Source organism: Cryptomeria japonica, chromosome 1 (genome assembly GCF_030272615.1).
Source record: "Cryptomeria japonica chromosome 1, Sugi_1.0, whole genome shotgun sequence".
NCBI classification, from domain to species: Eukaryota; Viridiplantae; Streptophyta; class Pinopsida; order Cupressales; family Cupressaceae; genus Cryptomeria; species Cryptomeria japonica.
Window position 1 is genome coordinate 297,175,009 of NC_081405.1, and position 14,244 is coordinate 297,189,252.

At 38.4% G+C, this 14,244-nt stretch overlaps 1 protein-coding gene across 4 annotated transcripts in view; it reads left to right on the forward strand.

The window, feature by feature from the left end:
* Positions 1-13,651, forward strand: part of LOC131046433 (putative pentatricopeptide repeat-containing protein At5g52630) — a 73,536-nt gene extending 59,885 nt beyond the window's left edge. The window contains exons 3-4 of one of the 4 annotated variants that reach the window (XR_009106002.2): positions 12,727-13,267; positions 13,352-13,650. The gene's annotated coding sequence lies outside the window, so the exon portion shown is untranslated. Of the gene's footprint in view, positions 1-12,726 lie in introns of all 4 variants that reach the window. The other 3 variants (XR_009106001.2, XR_009106000.2, XM_057980171.2) reach the window with 3 other exon arrangements.
* Positions 13,652-14,244: the final 593 nt, after the last annotated feature.

Consider the following 14,244-nt stretch of genomic DNA (forward strand, 5'->3'; position numbering starts at 1 on the left):
TCTAGGAATGGAGATAAAAAGAGATAGATCTAAGAGAAAACTTTGGCTCAGCCAGAGGAAGTATATAACCAATGTTCTTGACATATTTCATATGTCTGATTGTAAACCACAGGTTGTTCCCATCTTGCAGGGAACTAAGTTGTCTTTGTCTGACAATCCGAAATCTCCAAAAGAGATTGAAGACATGAAAAGTGTACCTTATGCAAGTGCTATAGGCAGTCTGATGTATGCTATGGTTTGTACAAGACCAGACATTGCTCAACCAGTGGGAGTACTTAGCAGATTTATGTCGAATCCAGGGAAACCGCTCTATAATGCTGTAAAGAGAGTGTTCAGATACCTAAAGGGTACTTCAGACTTTGCATTATGTTATCATGGTAATCTGAAGGACTCAAAGAGAACTCTCAGCTTGTGTGGTTGTATGGATTTTGATTGGGTAGACAGCAGGAGATCCACTAGTGGATATGTTTTTGTCTTGAATGGTGGAGCAATTAGTTGGATGAGCAAGCAGCAAGCTGTAGTCGCTTTGTCCATTACATAGACAGAATACATGGCGGCCACACATGCTTGTAAAGAAGCAGTCTTGCTTAGGCGTTTGAGTTCAGATGTTGGTTTTGATGCAGGGCAGATTGAAATCTGGAGTGACAGTCAGAGTGCCATATGTTTGGCAAAGAATCCTACTTTCCATGCTAGATCAAAGCATGTTGATGTTCAGTATCACTTCGTTCGTGACATGGTGGAAGATGGAAAAGTTTATCTTAACAAGGTAGACACTTTGGAAAATGTTGCAGATGCCTTGACGAAACCGGTGAGCATGCGCAAGTTCAAGTGGTGTTCAAATTCTATGGGTCTTCATACCCATGTTTCTCAGTAACGTCTGAAATGGTATTCGGCCCAGTGAATTCCTCGTCAAGTGGGAGTTTGTTGGAAATGTGCCTCTAATTCACTTGACATGTACAGGTTGGTCGGGCTAGCCTACACTGATGGAACAACAGAGTGGAAGATTGCATCAGAGTTGTGCCGATGACTCGATGGAGCTGTCTTAAGCGGTTCGGGTTTGTCATCGGCTATCAGGTGTTCGTATCGGAAGCTATTCCGATACCTGATGGAGCTGTCTTAGGCGGTCCGATTTGTCATCGGCTATCGGGGGTTTCGATCTGGAGTTAAGCCGATACTCGATGAAGTTGCCTTAGGCGATCGGGTTGATATTGGCTATTGGGTTAGTGTGCTGAAGGCTATGCCAAAGTCCCGATGAGTCCCTCTTGTTTTGTCTCGGAGTGCTTCGCTCATCGGGATAGTTTTTTGGGCTTGATCCGATGAGCCGATGAGACCACTCTCTGTTATCGAAGATTGGTATAACATCTCAGGGTTGGTGTCGATGTCTCGATGAAGCCCGCTCTTGGTTATCGGAGATCGGGGTAACATTTTACATGCTATATCGATGACTCGATGGAGTCGCCTTGGCAATCAGGTTTCATCGGGCGATCGACTTTACTGTTTGATAGCTATTCCGATGGTTGATGGAGCGGAGATCGATTGCGGATGCAAGGTCGAACCAAGATCCAAAAAGGTTAACTCTCGGACACTAGGGATGCGAGTGTCGGTGTATTTGGATACGAACCGACCCGACTCCTTGTTGCATGTGGGATAGTTGATTTTTCATGAATGCAAACTGACAGAGGCAGACGGTTAGACTTCAAGCCGTTGGTGCAGTTGCTCAGATGAACCGTCGACCAGTTTGGTATTTGAAGTCAAATGTGAACTAAATGTAAGGTTACAAGTTATGATAGCTATTGAGCGTTCTAAAACTGGAGTGTGATCTGAGTGTTGTATGTTAATCTGGAACGAATGTATGACAGAGTGAAGGAAGTCTGCAGACTGGACTTTATTGTATTGTTTTTGACATACTGTTAATAAAGTTGATTATCTATTGCTGGTGGATTTTTCTCCCGAAAGGGTTTTCCCACGTTAACTCTGTGTGTTATATCTTTATTTTGTTTATTTGTGTATGCTCATGCTTGTACCATATTCTGTAAATGTTGAAAATTGTATACACTAGTCTATTCTCCCTTGCAAACTGACATTAGGAAAGCGAATTTCTGCACTTGCTTTCCTTATAGTTTGGAGCCGGGATGTTGAAAAAGATTAGAGTGGAGAAGGTGGTTTTTGGCATCTTAAAATGTCACAAAAATGATGTGTGCCCTGGACTTCTGTGTGCCCCTTGATCCCGTTGGGGCACAGCCCAGACCCCGCGAGGACGTTGCGCTCGATCTCGTTGGGGGCACTGCCCCCAGACCCCTAGTTTATTTTTGAGCTACAATACACTTTTGAGTTGGGCGAAGGGCATTAGAGAAGTCACGGTAAGTGTTTGGGTTGTTCTGTACTGTGAGAAAGAAGGCTGAAGCTAAGCATTGGCAGGGAAGCCATAAGCCGTAGAGGGAGACGAATTTGGAGGTTGCGAACAAACAGAGTTTGAGGGAAGACATTGCAAGCAGGCGAAGTCATACGGCACCAGGGAGTTGTTCAGTTCAGTTATCAGCCTTTGACGAGTGTGATGGAGGATTTGAGGCGTCTCCTAGCCTTTGTGCCAGAGGGTTGTGGCCACCTTCAGGGCATGAATGGTATGCTTTGAGGAACTCGGATTATGTCTCGGCTAGACGTGAGGGGCTTGGGAGGAGTTGACCACCAGGTTGGAGGCAGTAGTAGTGTGGGACTTAGCTCAGCGTACCCAGGAGTTGGATGCCGAGAGGGCAGCGTGGGTGGCTATCGAGGACAAATTGGCTAGGGAGATAGTATCATTTGAGTAGCAGTTGGTGGAGGCTGAGACGGAAAAGCGTGTTTTGTAGACAAGTTTGGTTTAGGCACAGGAGGACTGTGATGTCAAGGAAAGAAAAGAACTCCTTGCGGAAGCAATAATGGTGGAATCCGCACTTGAGCATCAGATGGTAGTAGAAAAGGGTTTTCAGGCGAGGACACAACAGGTGTATGAGTTTCGTGCTCGACTGGCGTCAACAGTTCCTGCATCTTCTTCATCGGCAGTGCAACTACCTCCCTTAGGGACGCCCCCTCAGCCCCTTCTTCTCTGTGATTTTCTTATTGTATACAGTATATTTCATCCCCATTTTGTTGTGTTAGTCTCGGATTTTTGTCCTTGTCGTCCGGAGACGACTTTTCTTAGGGGGGGGGTGATGTTGGTCGTAAAATGGGCTTTGTACTACTTGTTAAGCTATGTTGGTTAAGTATGTTAGTGTTGTCGAGGGTAGTTGTCTGTTGCATGACGGTTCCCCACAGGTGGTAACCGCAACCCTCAATCGTGTCTTTATATATACTCTTGTACTTGTTGATGGAGACACTGATGCAGAGAATGATTATTGTACTAGACATTTTGGCATTAATGAAAGCATTGCTCTGAGGTTCTGGTTACTATTCTATCCTATGGTTATCATTTGACTGTTGATATGCAATATTAATAACACACCCCACGGGGTAAACACATTGCGCTATCAAATTAATTTGCTTAGTGGAGGTTGGATTTACAGCAAACTAAAATTTTGGACACATGAAGGTCACTATGAATTATTTGTGATTCCCTTAGGCTTAACTAATTTTCCCTTGCCTTTCAAAGTGTATCGAATAATGTGTTCAAAAGCTACCTCCACAAATTCTTATTTCCAATCATTGTTGGGCTAATCATTTAAGACATTGGAATCACCCTCCAAAATTTGAAGGATCATTACCTTTTCACTAAGGGCTCTAAGTGTTCCTTTGGCACAGTCACATTGTTTTGTAAGAAGGAATGCAAGTCAATCTAAGCTCGAGGTAGTGGAGGAGTAGCCTAAACCCAAATCCATTAAGAGTTGCAAGGTTCTTAGGCTTTGCTGGGTACTACTGGAAATTTGTTTGGGATTATGGTAAAATTCTAGGACCTTTGACAAAATTTATTAAAATGAATTCCTTTGTCTAGAATATAGAAGTTGATATGGCCTTCCTTGCCCTCAAAATTGCTGTGTATTCTACCCTATTTTTGGCCATGCCAGATATTCTCAAACCATTTGTTCTAGAATGTGATGCCTTGAAGGTAGATATTGGTGTTGTTTTGATGCAAGGGGATTAGCCACTTGCTTTCACCAACAAGCATATGAGAAGGTGAATTTTTGCTAAATTCAACTACAAAAAAGAGACAAAACTATTTAGCAATGGTATTCTTTCCTCTTGGGCTGCAAATTCCAAATCAAATTTGATCATCACAACTTGAGATATGTTTTGCAACATAGGGTGTCCTGCCTCAAACAACAAAAGTTTGTTAACTAAAAAGCAAGGTTATGATTACGAGTTCATTATAAGGCAAAAAGAATGTCATGGTCAATGCACTCACACTAATATGAAGAGGAGGGTACATTGTTTTCTCTCTCAATGCTATACCCACCTGGACAAAAAGCTGTTAGGCAATAATGGTAGCTGTTAGGGATTATTCATAAACGTGGGAACAAGATTATTAGTCGGTGTCAAGTACTAAAATATCATGACCACACTTATTTGTCCCTACTCTTAGCTCAAGCCTCAAATGCTCAAGAAACTTCATTCCTCCCTTATTGTCAGTTACTCAAGGTTTTTGATGCCACATGAGTATATCAAGTGGGATTTCTTTTGGGATGCACTTAAGTAGGATTTGATGTGTATCAATGCAACAAAGGGGAGACTATCAAATTATTAGTTTCTATACAAACCCTTTCTATTCTAGACATGGCTTGGGCAAATACTAGATTTCATTCATGGGCTTCCTAAGTTGGGCTATAAACAAGTCATTTTGGTCATTGTTGACCATCTAACTAAGTATGCTCGTTTTTGTGCCCTTATCTTACAAAACCACTATTGTAGCACGACACTTTTTGGACATAGTCTTCAAGCTTCATGGTATGCCTCACTCTATTGTTAGTGATCATGATTCTACTTTCAGCAGCAACTTCTAACTGAAATTATTTAAGTTGCAGGGCACTCAATTAATCATGAGTTTAGCCTATTATCTTCAAACTAATGGACAAATTGAGGTTGTAAATAAATGCTTAGTTATTTTCTTGCGATTATTTGTATCAAAGCCAAGGGCAATGTTGGTTGTGTTGATGTGTTTTTTATGCACATGCAAACATAGAATGAAATACCCAAAAGTATCTTATCCTCTCTTGAACAAAGTTACTCAAATGCTGAAGATTAGCTTAAGGATCACTTGAGATAACTCCAAGGTTCTAGTATGTCAGGTCACGACGTGTGGATAAGCACAGTTGGTTGATGTGATTGCTGGTATCACAAGGGGACTTACGTTGAATTGTCGAATGCTTGAATCGCTGGAACTTGATCATCTGATGTTGCAATATAGTGATGCTTTTTGATCCTAAACTAACTTGAGTTTGAAGGGTTGAGAGAGTGAACGATGTTGAGTGCTAATTGAAGCAGTCCGATATAATTTTCTGATTCTGATTTCTTTGGCCAGTGGTAGGAAGTTTGATTGGTATATGAGTTTTTTTTAAGTTTTATGCCTTTTTTTGTGTTTTTGAGATATAGGCTTTGGGAAAATTGACAATGCAAATGAATAACAATGATAATACACATACAATTAACTGGAAACTAATTTTTAGAATGTCTGATTTATTAACAGCAATTAACAAATGCCAAGAATAAATGAATTTCAACACTAACATGCCAAATTGGCCTACCAGAGGTCCAATGCCTTGCCTGGATGGCTTCTTTATTGACTTTATTGAATGAAGATGTTGCTACAGGAGCTTCCAATGTGCACCAACTGCTCCAACATGTTTTATTCTTCTAAACAATAATTATAAAAAACATTTGAATGAATATCTAACAATTCTGACACCTATTCTGAAACCTTGCCAGGAGAGATCACCAATTCTGACCACTTTTCCCCACCAAAATGCATATGTAGCTCAGATGTGCTATGATCTCACTGAAGGAGCCATTTATCTGCCTTAGTCATACCCCAACGATGAATTCTCAAGCAATTACTGGTCTCAAAACCCTTTTGATTATTTATTTGGTTCCACAGGCTAGCTAGAATGGTACGGCCTGCCTTGGATGGTACGGTTAGCATTAATGAATGGTGTGACTGCTGTAAGTGACCTCCAATCGGACCAGAATTAATGTCCATACACCCTTCTTGCTGTATTAGCTGAATAACTTAACAATTTGGTCCTTGGATGACCTGAAATAACTTCTCAAGGTGCTGTTATACTGGAATTGTGCCAAAAATTGATTGGGGCTACGTCCAATCTGTGTAGATATGAGAGTTTTCATTCCCAAATCCCTGTGAATACCTGCAGATCTGAAATTGCAGACTTGCTTCAACAAAGGTCGACAAAAAATAAATCAAGACTGCCAAAAATGAATGCCAATACAAGCTTAAATGAGCTCCAACCCTAGTCAAACCCTTTCAAGGCATCATTTTAAGATTCCAAAGGAATCTTCTTCTCTCAAAAGCTACGCCCAACATGAGGGTTGTTTCATCATAATTATTTGCCCACCTTTTTGAAAATGTTTTATTCTCCTAGGAGGGCGAACATGGTAACTTTATAGTAAAGTTACTTATTAAAACATAAAGCAACTTATTAAGTCACTTTTATTAACTTTTCCTATATTTAGAAAAAGTAACTTTATAACATAACATTATAAAGTTATATTATAAATGGCTCACCAAAGCAAAATTTGTCTAAGTATTGGTCCCCTTTGGCTATCCCATCATCTCCCAACATTGAACTTCACCTGTGGAGATGGGTGACAGGTGAATTCATGCATCTGGATAGCAACTAGAGAAGTGGGGACATTACAGAGAGTCTATTCTAAGGCCTAGAATGTAAGAAGATGGATGAATGATTAGATGGAGTCCTACCGAGTGAGGTCTCACCATCAAACCAAACAATTTGACACAAGCTCAGTGCAATCTTCTAAGGACGTTTCAAAGATGTTCAAATCATTATCATCAAACACTGCCCACCATTCAAGTTAATGCATAAACAATGGACGCATAACAATTTGAAGTTAGGTTCATATCATTCCAGTTGACCACGCAAGGCACACTTACAATCAACAAGAGGCTAGTGGTATGAACAAAACAGATCATGCGAGTTGTTGAAGTAACAAATCAAATTGACCATAACTTCAATGATTTCAATTGTTCTTTACAACAAGGTTTGGCAACAATCTTTGCCTTCCCCTAATCTAACTTCTATTCTAATCTAGCTATTCTTCTAAAACTATCTATTTGCTAATTATTCACTATTAACCTTTACAAATGAGAGATTTGAGCCTTTTATAATGCTCTCAATACAATTCAATGGCCTAGATCAATTTGAGATCAATGGCCGAGATTTTACAATGAGAACCCTAATTAGGGTTTGTTACAACAAACTCAATTTGGCCAATGAAATAAGTGCAACACTTTGACACATGTCCTCTCTGGAACATTCGACCAATAGATGATAGGGGTAGGTGTCTCGAAGTTTGTGCCATCATGGGTGAGTCAAGTACATTGAATCTGGACATGCTGAGGTGGAATTCCTCTAATTGGTGGGATGATGACTAGGATTCCACCTTTGACTTGCACTTTGTAGGCTTGATAGATCATCATGGAGGAATATTGAACTCAACATTGTCTAGCTTCCGCGATGATGATGATCTTCTATCTTTAATTAACTCTTCTGAAAATATACTCTTGAGGTTTTCAATAATGGAGGTGCAAGGTATAGATTTTAGTTTCGAAGTATTGAAGTTACCTTAGAATGAACTTTTGATGTCACCACAATTTGTCTGCTTCGGAATTCCTTCTCTTGTGACTTCATGTCGTTGATGTTGTGGATCATGCCTTTGTGTAGATGAATGCATCTTGTGTAATCACCTTCTTGTATTTGTCTATGAAGTTCCCTTGAGGATATCTTCCTTGCATCTTAATCTTGATGTTGAAATTTGATCCTCGAGCAACTTGTTTCATTCCTCCTCCAATGCGATCTCCTTGATTTCTTTCTTCATCTCCTGCATAATAAACAAGCAAGCATCAAACACATATGATATTCCTTCTATTATAACCTCCTAGTTTGATGTAATTATGTGATTTCATGTGATTTGCAGGTTTAACAAGGGCGTCTATAGAGGAGGTTGCTCCTTGGTTGGAGCAAATTTGTTGTCTCCTTGATGAATTCACTTCTTCCTTTGTGAATTTTGCTGTCACTATTGATTGGAGTCGCTGCTTCTGGATCAGATTTGATGTCGATGCTTGACTGAATTCGCTGTAGATGATGATTGAACTCACTGCCTTGCAGATAAAATTCACTAATCTGCTCCTGAAGTTCGCTGATTAGAAAGAGGAGTTGGATTTGATTGGTGTTTGAAATGATTGCTTGAGCTTCCTCTTATAGGCGATTAGGGGAAGATTGTGTCTTTTCCCATATAGGCCGACTTAGTGTAATAAAATAAAATTAGGAAATCCTTTCAAGCTGACCGACTTACTATTAGACTATTGAGAAAATTCGCTCATTTAGGTTCAAACATGAAGTTCGCTCATCTAGGTTCAAACATGAAGTTCGCTCATGCGTATCAAATCTTGAAGTCCGCTCATGTGGCTTAATTTGTGAAGTTCGCTCATATATGTCAATTTATGAAGCTCGCTCATATATGTCGATTTATGAAGCTTGCTCATAAAGGTCAATTTATGAAGCTCGCTCATAAAGGTCAATTTATGAAGCTCGCTCATCTCCCTTGATTCTTGAAGTCGCTCATATACCTTGAAATTTGAAGTCGCTCATATACCTTGAAATTTGAAGTAGCCCTCTAACTTACCTTTCATCATTCAAATTCAAGTCGTTCTCTGTTAAGACATCAAATTGGCACAAGGAAATGATCTATTGGCTGTTTGCCATCCTATTTTGAGTAAATGAAACAAATTTTCTTTCTCATTCAACTCCTGAAGTTCGCTCATCCTCATCAAATCTTGAAGTTCGCTCATGTACTCCATTTCCTGAAGTTCGCTCATGTGGCTTCAAATGTGAAGTTCGCTGATGTAGTCCAATTTGTGAAATTCGCTCATCTTCTTCAGTTCATGAAGTTATCTCCAAATTGGATCAGCTCGAGATAAATATTCTCACACCCTTCTCTCTTCCACTTCCAAACATAAAATTCGCTCCTATCAGCCACCACATGAAGTGTGCTTTAGTTAACATGTTCATAAAATTCGCTCATCTCTTCCTATTTGTGAAGTTCGCTCATCTGTGCCAATTTGTGAAGTGTGCTCATCTATGCCAATTTGTGAAGTACGCTCATCTATGGTGATTTGTGAACTGCGCTCATTTATGATGATTCTTGAAGCTCGCTCATCTTCTTGAGAACATGAAGTTTGTTTCAAATTAAATCAACTCAAGGCAAATGCTTTCAAATCTCCTTTGCCCCTCAACTTCTAACATGAATTTCGCTCATCTACCTCAGATTATGAAGTTCACTCATGTAGGTGAGTTTAGGAAGTTCGCTCTCCTTGACTGGCGCATGAAGTATGCTCCCATAGGTTTGAAGATGAAGTATGCTCTTCATGATCAAGACATGAAGTTCGCTCTGATTTTGTTGCACATGAAGTTGAAATCCAAACTTGAAATTCTTTGCTCACTCCTTTCATTTCATCCATTCAAGTGCCTCAAATGCTGCTCAAAAAGTCCACATCACTCCCAACTATGAGCAATGGAAGCAGATTTCACTCCAACCAGGGAGCACTTGAAATTATCATGTACTGAATCAAAACCTATCCTTTCAACCTGTCTCTCAATGTAAGTGTAATCAGATCTCTTGAATGGTAGAGGAAGTCATTTCTGAATAGCTATCTTCCAGCTTGATGTTGTCTTGAAATGTGAGTTGAATTTCAATGTGACTCGTCTTCCATGCTTCCTTGGGTGCTCATCTTTCTCTTTTTTTCTATCTTCATATCAAACCTGAAAAGCAAAAATATTTTACATCAAAACATTAGGAATGAGAACAATTTTCTGCAAAAAATCAAGCTTCCTACAACCCATTCAATTCTGAACATGGATTTCTAAGGCTGGACATGATGATACTGATTGAATCATAGGCAGGATATATCTAGAAAATTTGCCAAAATCAGGTCTGATCTTAAAATCAGAATTATGTCTGCTAAAATTGCTGATACTTTACATCATACCAGAACCTTGGAGTTATCTCAAGTGATCCTTAAGCTAATCTTCAGCATTTGAGTAACTTTGTTCAAGAGAGGATGCTAATCTTCAGCATTTGAGTAACTTTGTTCAAGAGAGGATAAGATACTTTTGGGTATTTTATTCTGTGTTTGCATGTGCATAAAAAACACATCAACATGATGCCACCCAACAATGTAATTATTACTGTCCAAAACCATCCAGCAGTGTAATTTATATAATTTCTTTGTAACTAATAATCATTGGGCTATGATTAAAATATTAGGAAATCAGACAAGAAAAGAGGATCCAGTATGTTGGACTGTATTTCCAGTGACCCAGTTTTAATATTATTGATCCAAATTGCCCCGACATCACTTTTATATACCAAAATTGTGCTGATAGATCTGTTATATTCCTAACTGAAATTTGAAGCTTGGCATTGATCTGAGTTGGTATCATAAAAGTTGGTTTTCTATTTCTGAAGACTGAAAAATGTAATTTCTGGATGGGATCCACAGTAGTTGAACAGTAAAGGAAATACTCCAGAGTTTTGAAAAGAAACTAAATATAACTTTGTTGTATTCCCAAAAGCAGTTTCAAACAGTATTCAAAATAAGTTATCTTGGGAAGGTATGGATGCCAAGGCTGAAATCTCCAAGGGAAGTATGAGTGCTGCACTTGACTAAGAAGAAGAGTCTCTGACTACTTGTAGCACTGGTTTGTCAAAAATATCCCAAAAACCTTCGTACGAGTTTGTTAAAACAGGCCCACATTCTCAAACTAGGGGTAAATAATAGAACAGTTTGAAAAACAGTGCTAACAAAGTCAAGGATAGGAAAAAGCTATTTTGGAAAAGATTTCTATTATATTAAGTTAGAAAAGATGAGAAAAGAAATTAACAATTCTAATTTAGTTGAAAATACTTCTTTTGAGAAAATATTTTGTTTCAAGAGAAATATTGTTCATGGAACCTATGTGAATTATTCAAATCATAGTGTGAGAGTCAAACTTGGTGAAACCTTGGCAAGCTGTTCTCTGTTTCAGATTCAGACTTGGTGGAAAAGCTTGGCCAAAACTTGTCGATTATATATATAATCTAGTTGAAAATACTTCTTTTGAGAAAATATTTTGTTTTGAGAGAAATATTGTTCATAGAACCTATGTGAATTATTCAAACCAGTGTGAGAGTCAAACTTGGTGAAACCTTGGCAAACTGTTCTCTGTTTCAGATTCAGACTTGGAGGAAAAGCTTGGCCAAAACTTGTCGATTATATATATATGTGTGTGTGTGTTTTTCTTTTGTATGGTTTAACTTCATTTTGATATTTTCAAGTTGATTTTCTGAATTTCCGACAGAACCAAGTCTTACAGTCAAGACTTGCAAGCCTCAGCTGTCAGACTTGCCAAGTCTGTGAGTCAAGGCTGCAGACTTGCTAAGCCTGACTCAAATTCGGATCTAAGTCCTGGTGAGACTTGCGAAATTGTAACACACTGAAATTTCAATTACAAGCTAGGGGTCTGCTCATTACATTACCCATTCTTGACATCATTTGATGGAATAATGCATAATCCTCCAAGTGCCATAACATTTTCCCAACCCCCCTAATGAATGGGGCATAAACAGAACTTGGTATGTGCATTTTGGTGTTAAATTGGTTTAGTCCTGCCTGAAAGAAAAATGGCAGTCAATATAAGAAAGAAATTGTAAAATGTGGTTCATGCAGGAAAATTCAGTAAAATGAACAATGCACATCTCTTTGTCAAAAATGCTTCTAGGGAGAAATAAAGATTTTGGTGATCTTTACTTATTTGATCCTGGAAGGGGTTACATGAAGCACATTAAAGTGTTGTCATGTTCTAGTAAATGCAGTAGTAGATTTTATTTTATTTTAATTTGATTTCATTTTATAATATTTGGGATCTGTTGCTGAGGGTCAAGTGGATCTGGTTGGGAACAAGTAGAGTGTCTAAGGGATAGGTGTTTGCTGCTATCATTCTGTGAAGAAAATATGTCAATCACATATCTCGTTGCTTTATTTTGGACATACCAGTTAAGACCTTTGAACCTTTTAATATTTTGAAGTTGTAACGAGCTTGGTAATCTGGCTTAGTCGTTCAAGCTTAAAATTTCCTCCTTCAACTGTATTGCTTACAATCTATGAATGTGGTATGTTTTGTACTTGTTGGGTGTTAGTATCTGCGATGCCAAAACTGGCATATCTTCCATGAATCCATACCATTTGCATTCACCCTCAAATGAGTTTCTGTTTTTCTGTTCTTTCAGTATTGAGTTCAATTTGTAGATTTCAGAAGTTGAGTTTTGTTCTTTCTGGTCTAACATATGTAATGCTGGAAGAGAAGCTACCGCAGTAGATAATGATAAATAATTTTTGTAATACTTTCAGCTACAAATCTACGAATATCTTCTTTATATGGAATAGTTGTTTCCTTAATTACAGATCCACCAGTTATAGATTTGTACTTTTTACTGGTAAACTTAAGTTTTTTTTTGTTTATTGATTAGGGAATATGAATCATTGGAGTGACTTAATGAACAATTCACAGATACTCATTTTGTGCCAAAGCAGCTTCTTGTCATGCATGCTTCAGATCTCTTTCACTCTCTTGCTAAGCAGCTTCAGCATAACCAAGCCCAACATCTAAGGAATATCCTTCAATCCTCTGTTTCTGCATCTGAGATCAAACCTGACATGATAACTCACAGTAGATGTGAGTTCAGTGGCCTTGCCTGCAGCTCTTCAGGTTCTCTCTACTTAGTTATAAATGGCAGTATAAGTTTCGTGGGAATGCTAGAATGGCTTGAAGAGAGGAAAGTGTACCAACCAAGAGAGATTTCCTTTATTATGCAGGATCCTGGAAGCCCTACAAGATCGTTTAGCTGGCTGCATGTGCTAGTGCTGGCATATTGGAAGGGAAGATTTATACTTCCATGTAGAAAGAATAGCTACTACATTGAATCTTCTATTATGAGAAAATTAATGATGATGCCAATGTGTGGCAAAAGCATGACTCCAGTCAACTTCCATGTGTGCATGAACAATGAGGTACATGTTAGTATACATTTTTTGCCACATCCACAATATGGTAGATTCATTTAGAGTTTTGAGAAGATAATCAGTTCAAAGCAGTTTTTCTCAACAGGAGAGCTTATGCAAAAGCTTAAGGTCTTGAAGGAGCGAGACTAGAAGGTTATTTCATGAAGAGAAGGCTCAACACCATCTGATTGCTTTTGGAAGGCTGACCTTATAGATTCCCCCACTGTAAGAAGATAATTGTACCATCCTCAGATTTTTAGTTTAAGATAACAATTTCTTTGAGAGATATTTGAGATTTACTTTGAAACAATTCAGAACCATTCAGAAAATATTATTATGGTCAGCTTTCTCAGACAGCCAAGTATGGATAAATTTATAGATATATGTTTTTTCTTGAGAATTTTAACATTAAGGGACAATAGTTTTTTCTGCCAATGCAGTCATTTATGCTTTATCTTCTTATCTTGCTTCCCAGCTAAGTCACAAGGTTCAAGTTCGAGTTCGAGTTCGGCAGCTATGGAGTTCGGATGAAGTTCGGCAAGGGCAAAAAGTTCAGAAAAAAAATTCGGCATCAAATTCGCCTTATATAATTTTTTTTAAAAAAATTAGTAATATATCCAACAAATTATCAATATACTTAAGATTGCAGAATAGATTCAAAATCATTATAGAAAGATGCAACATTCTTAATATAAACCATAGGAAACATGTGATATCATGATTGTCAAGTTTTTTTAAATCAAAAAGATACAATCAAACGTCAAGACTTTAGAACTTCAAAAAAGCTACAAGCCTCCAAGTCATCAAGACTGCGAAGATGTTTTTAGTCAAAAAGGTATAATCAAAATTCAAGACTATAGAGCTTCAAAAAAGCTCCAGGTCGTCAAGAGCACATGGCCGAGTTGCTGCTGTAGCATCATCATCATCATTATCAATATCACTGCCCAATTCATCATCCACAAAGTCATCCTCAGGCTCATTTGCAA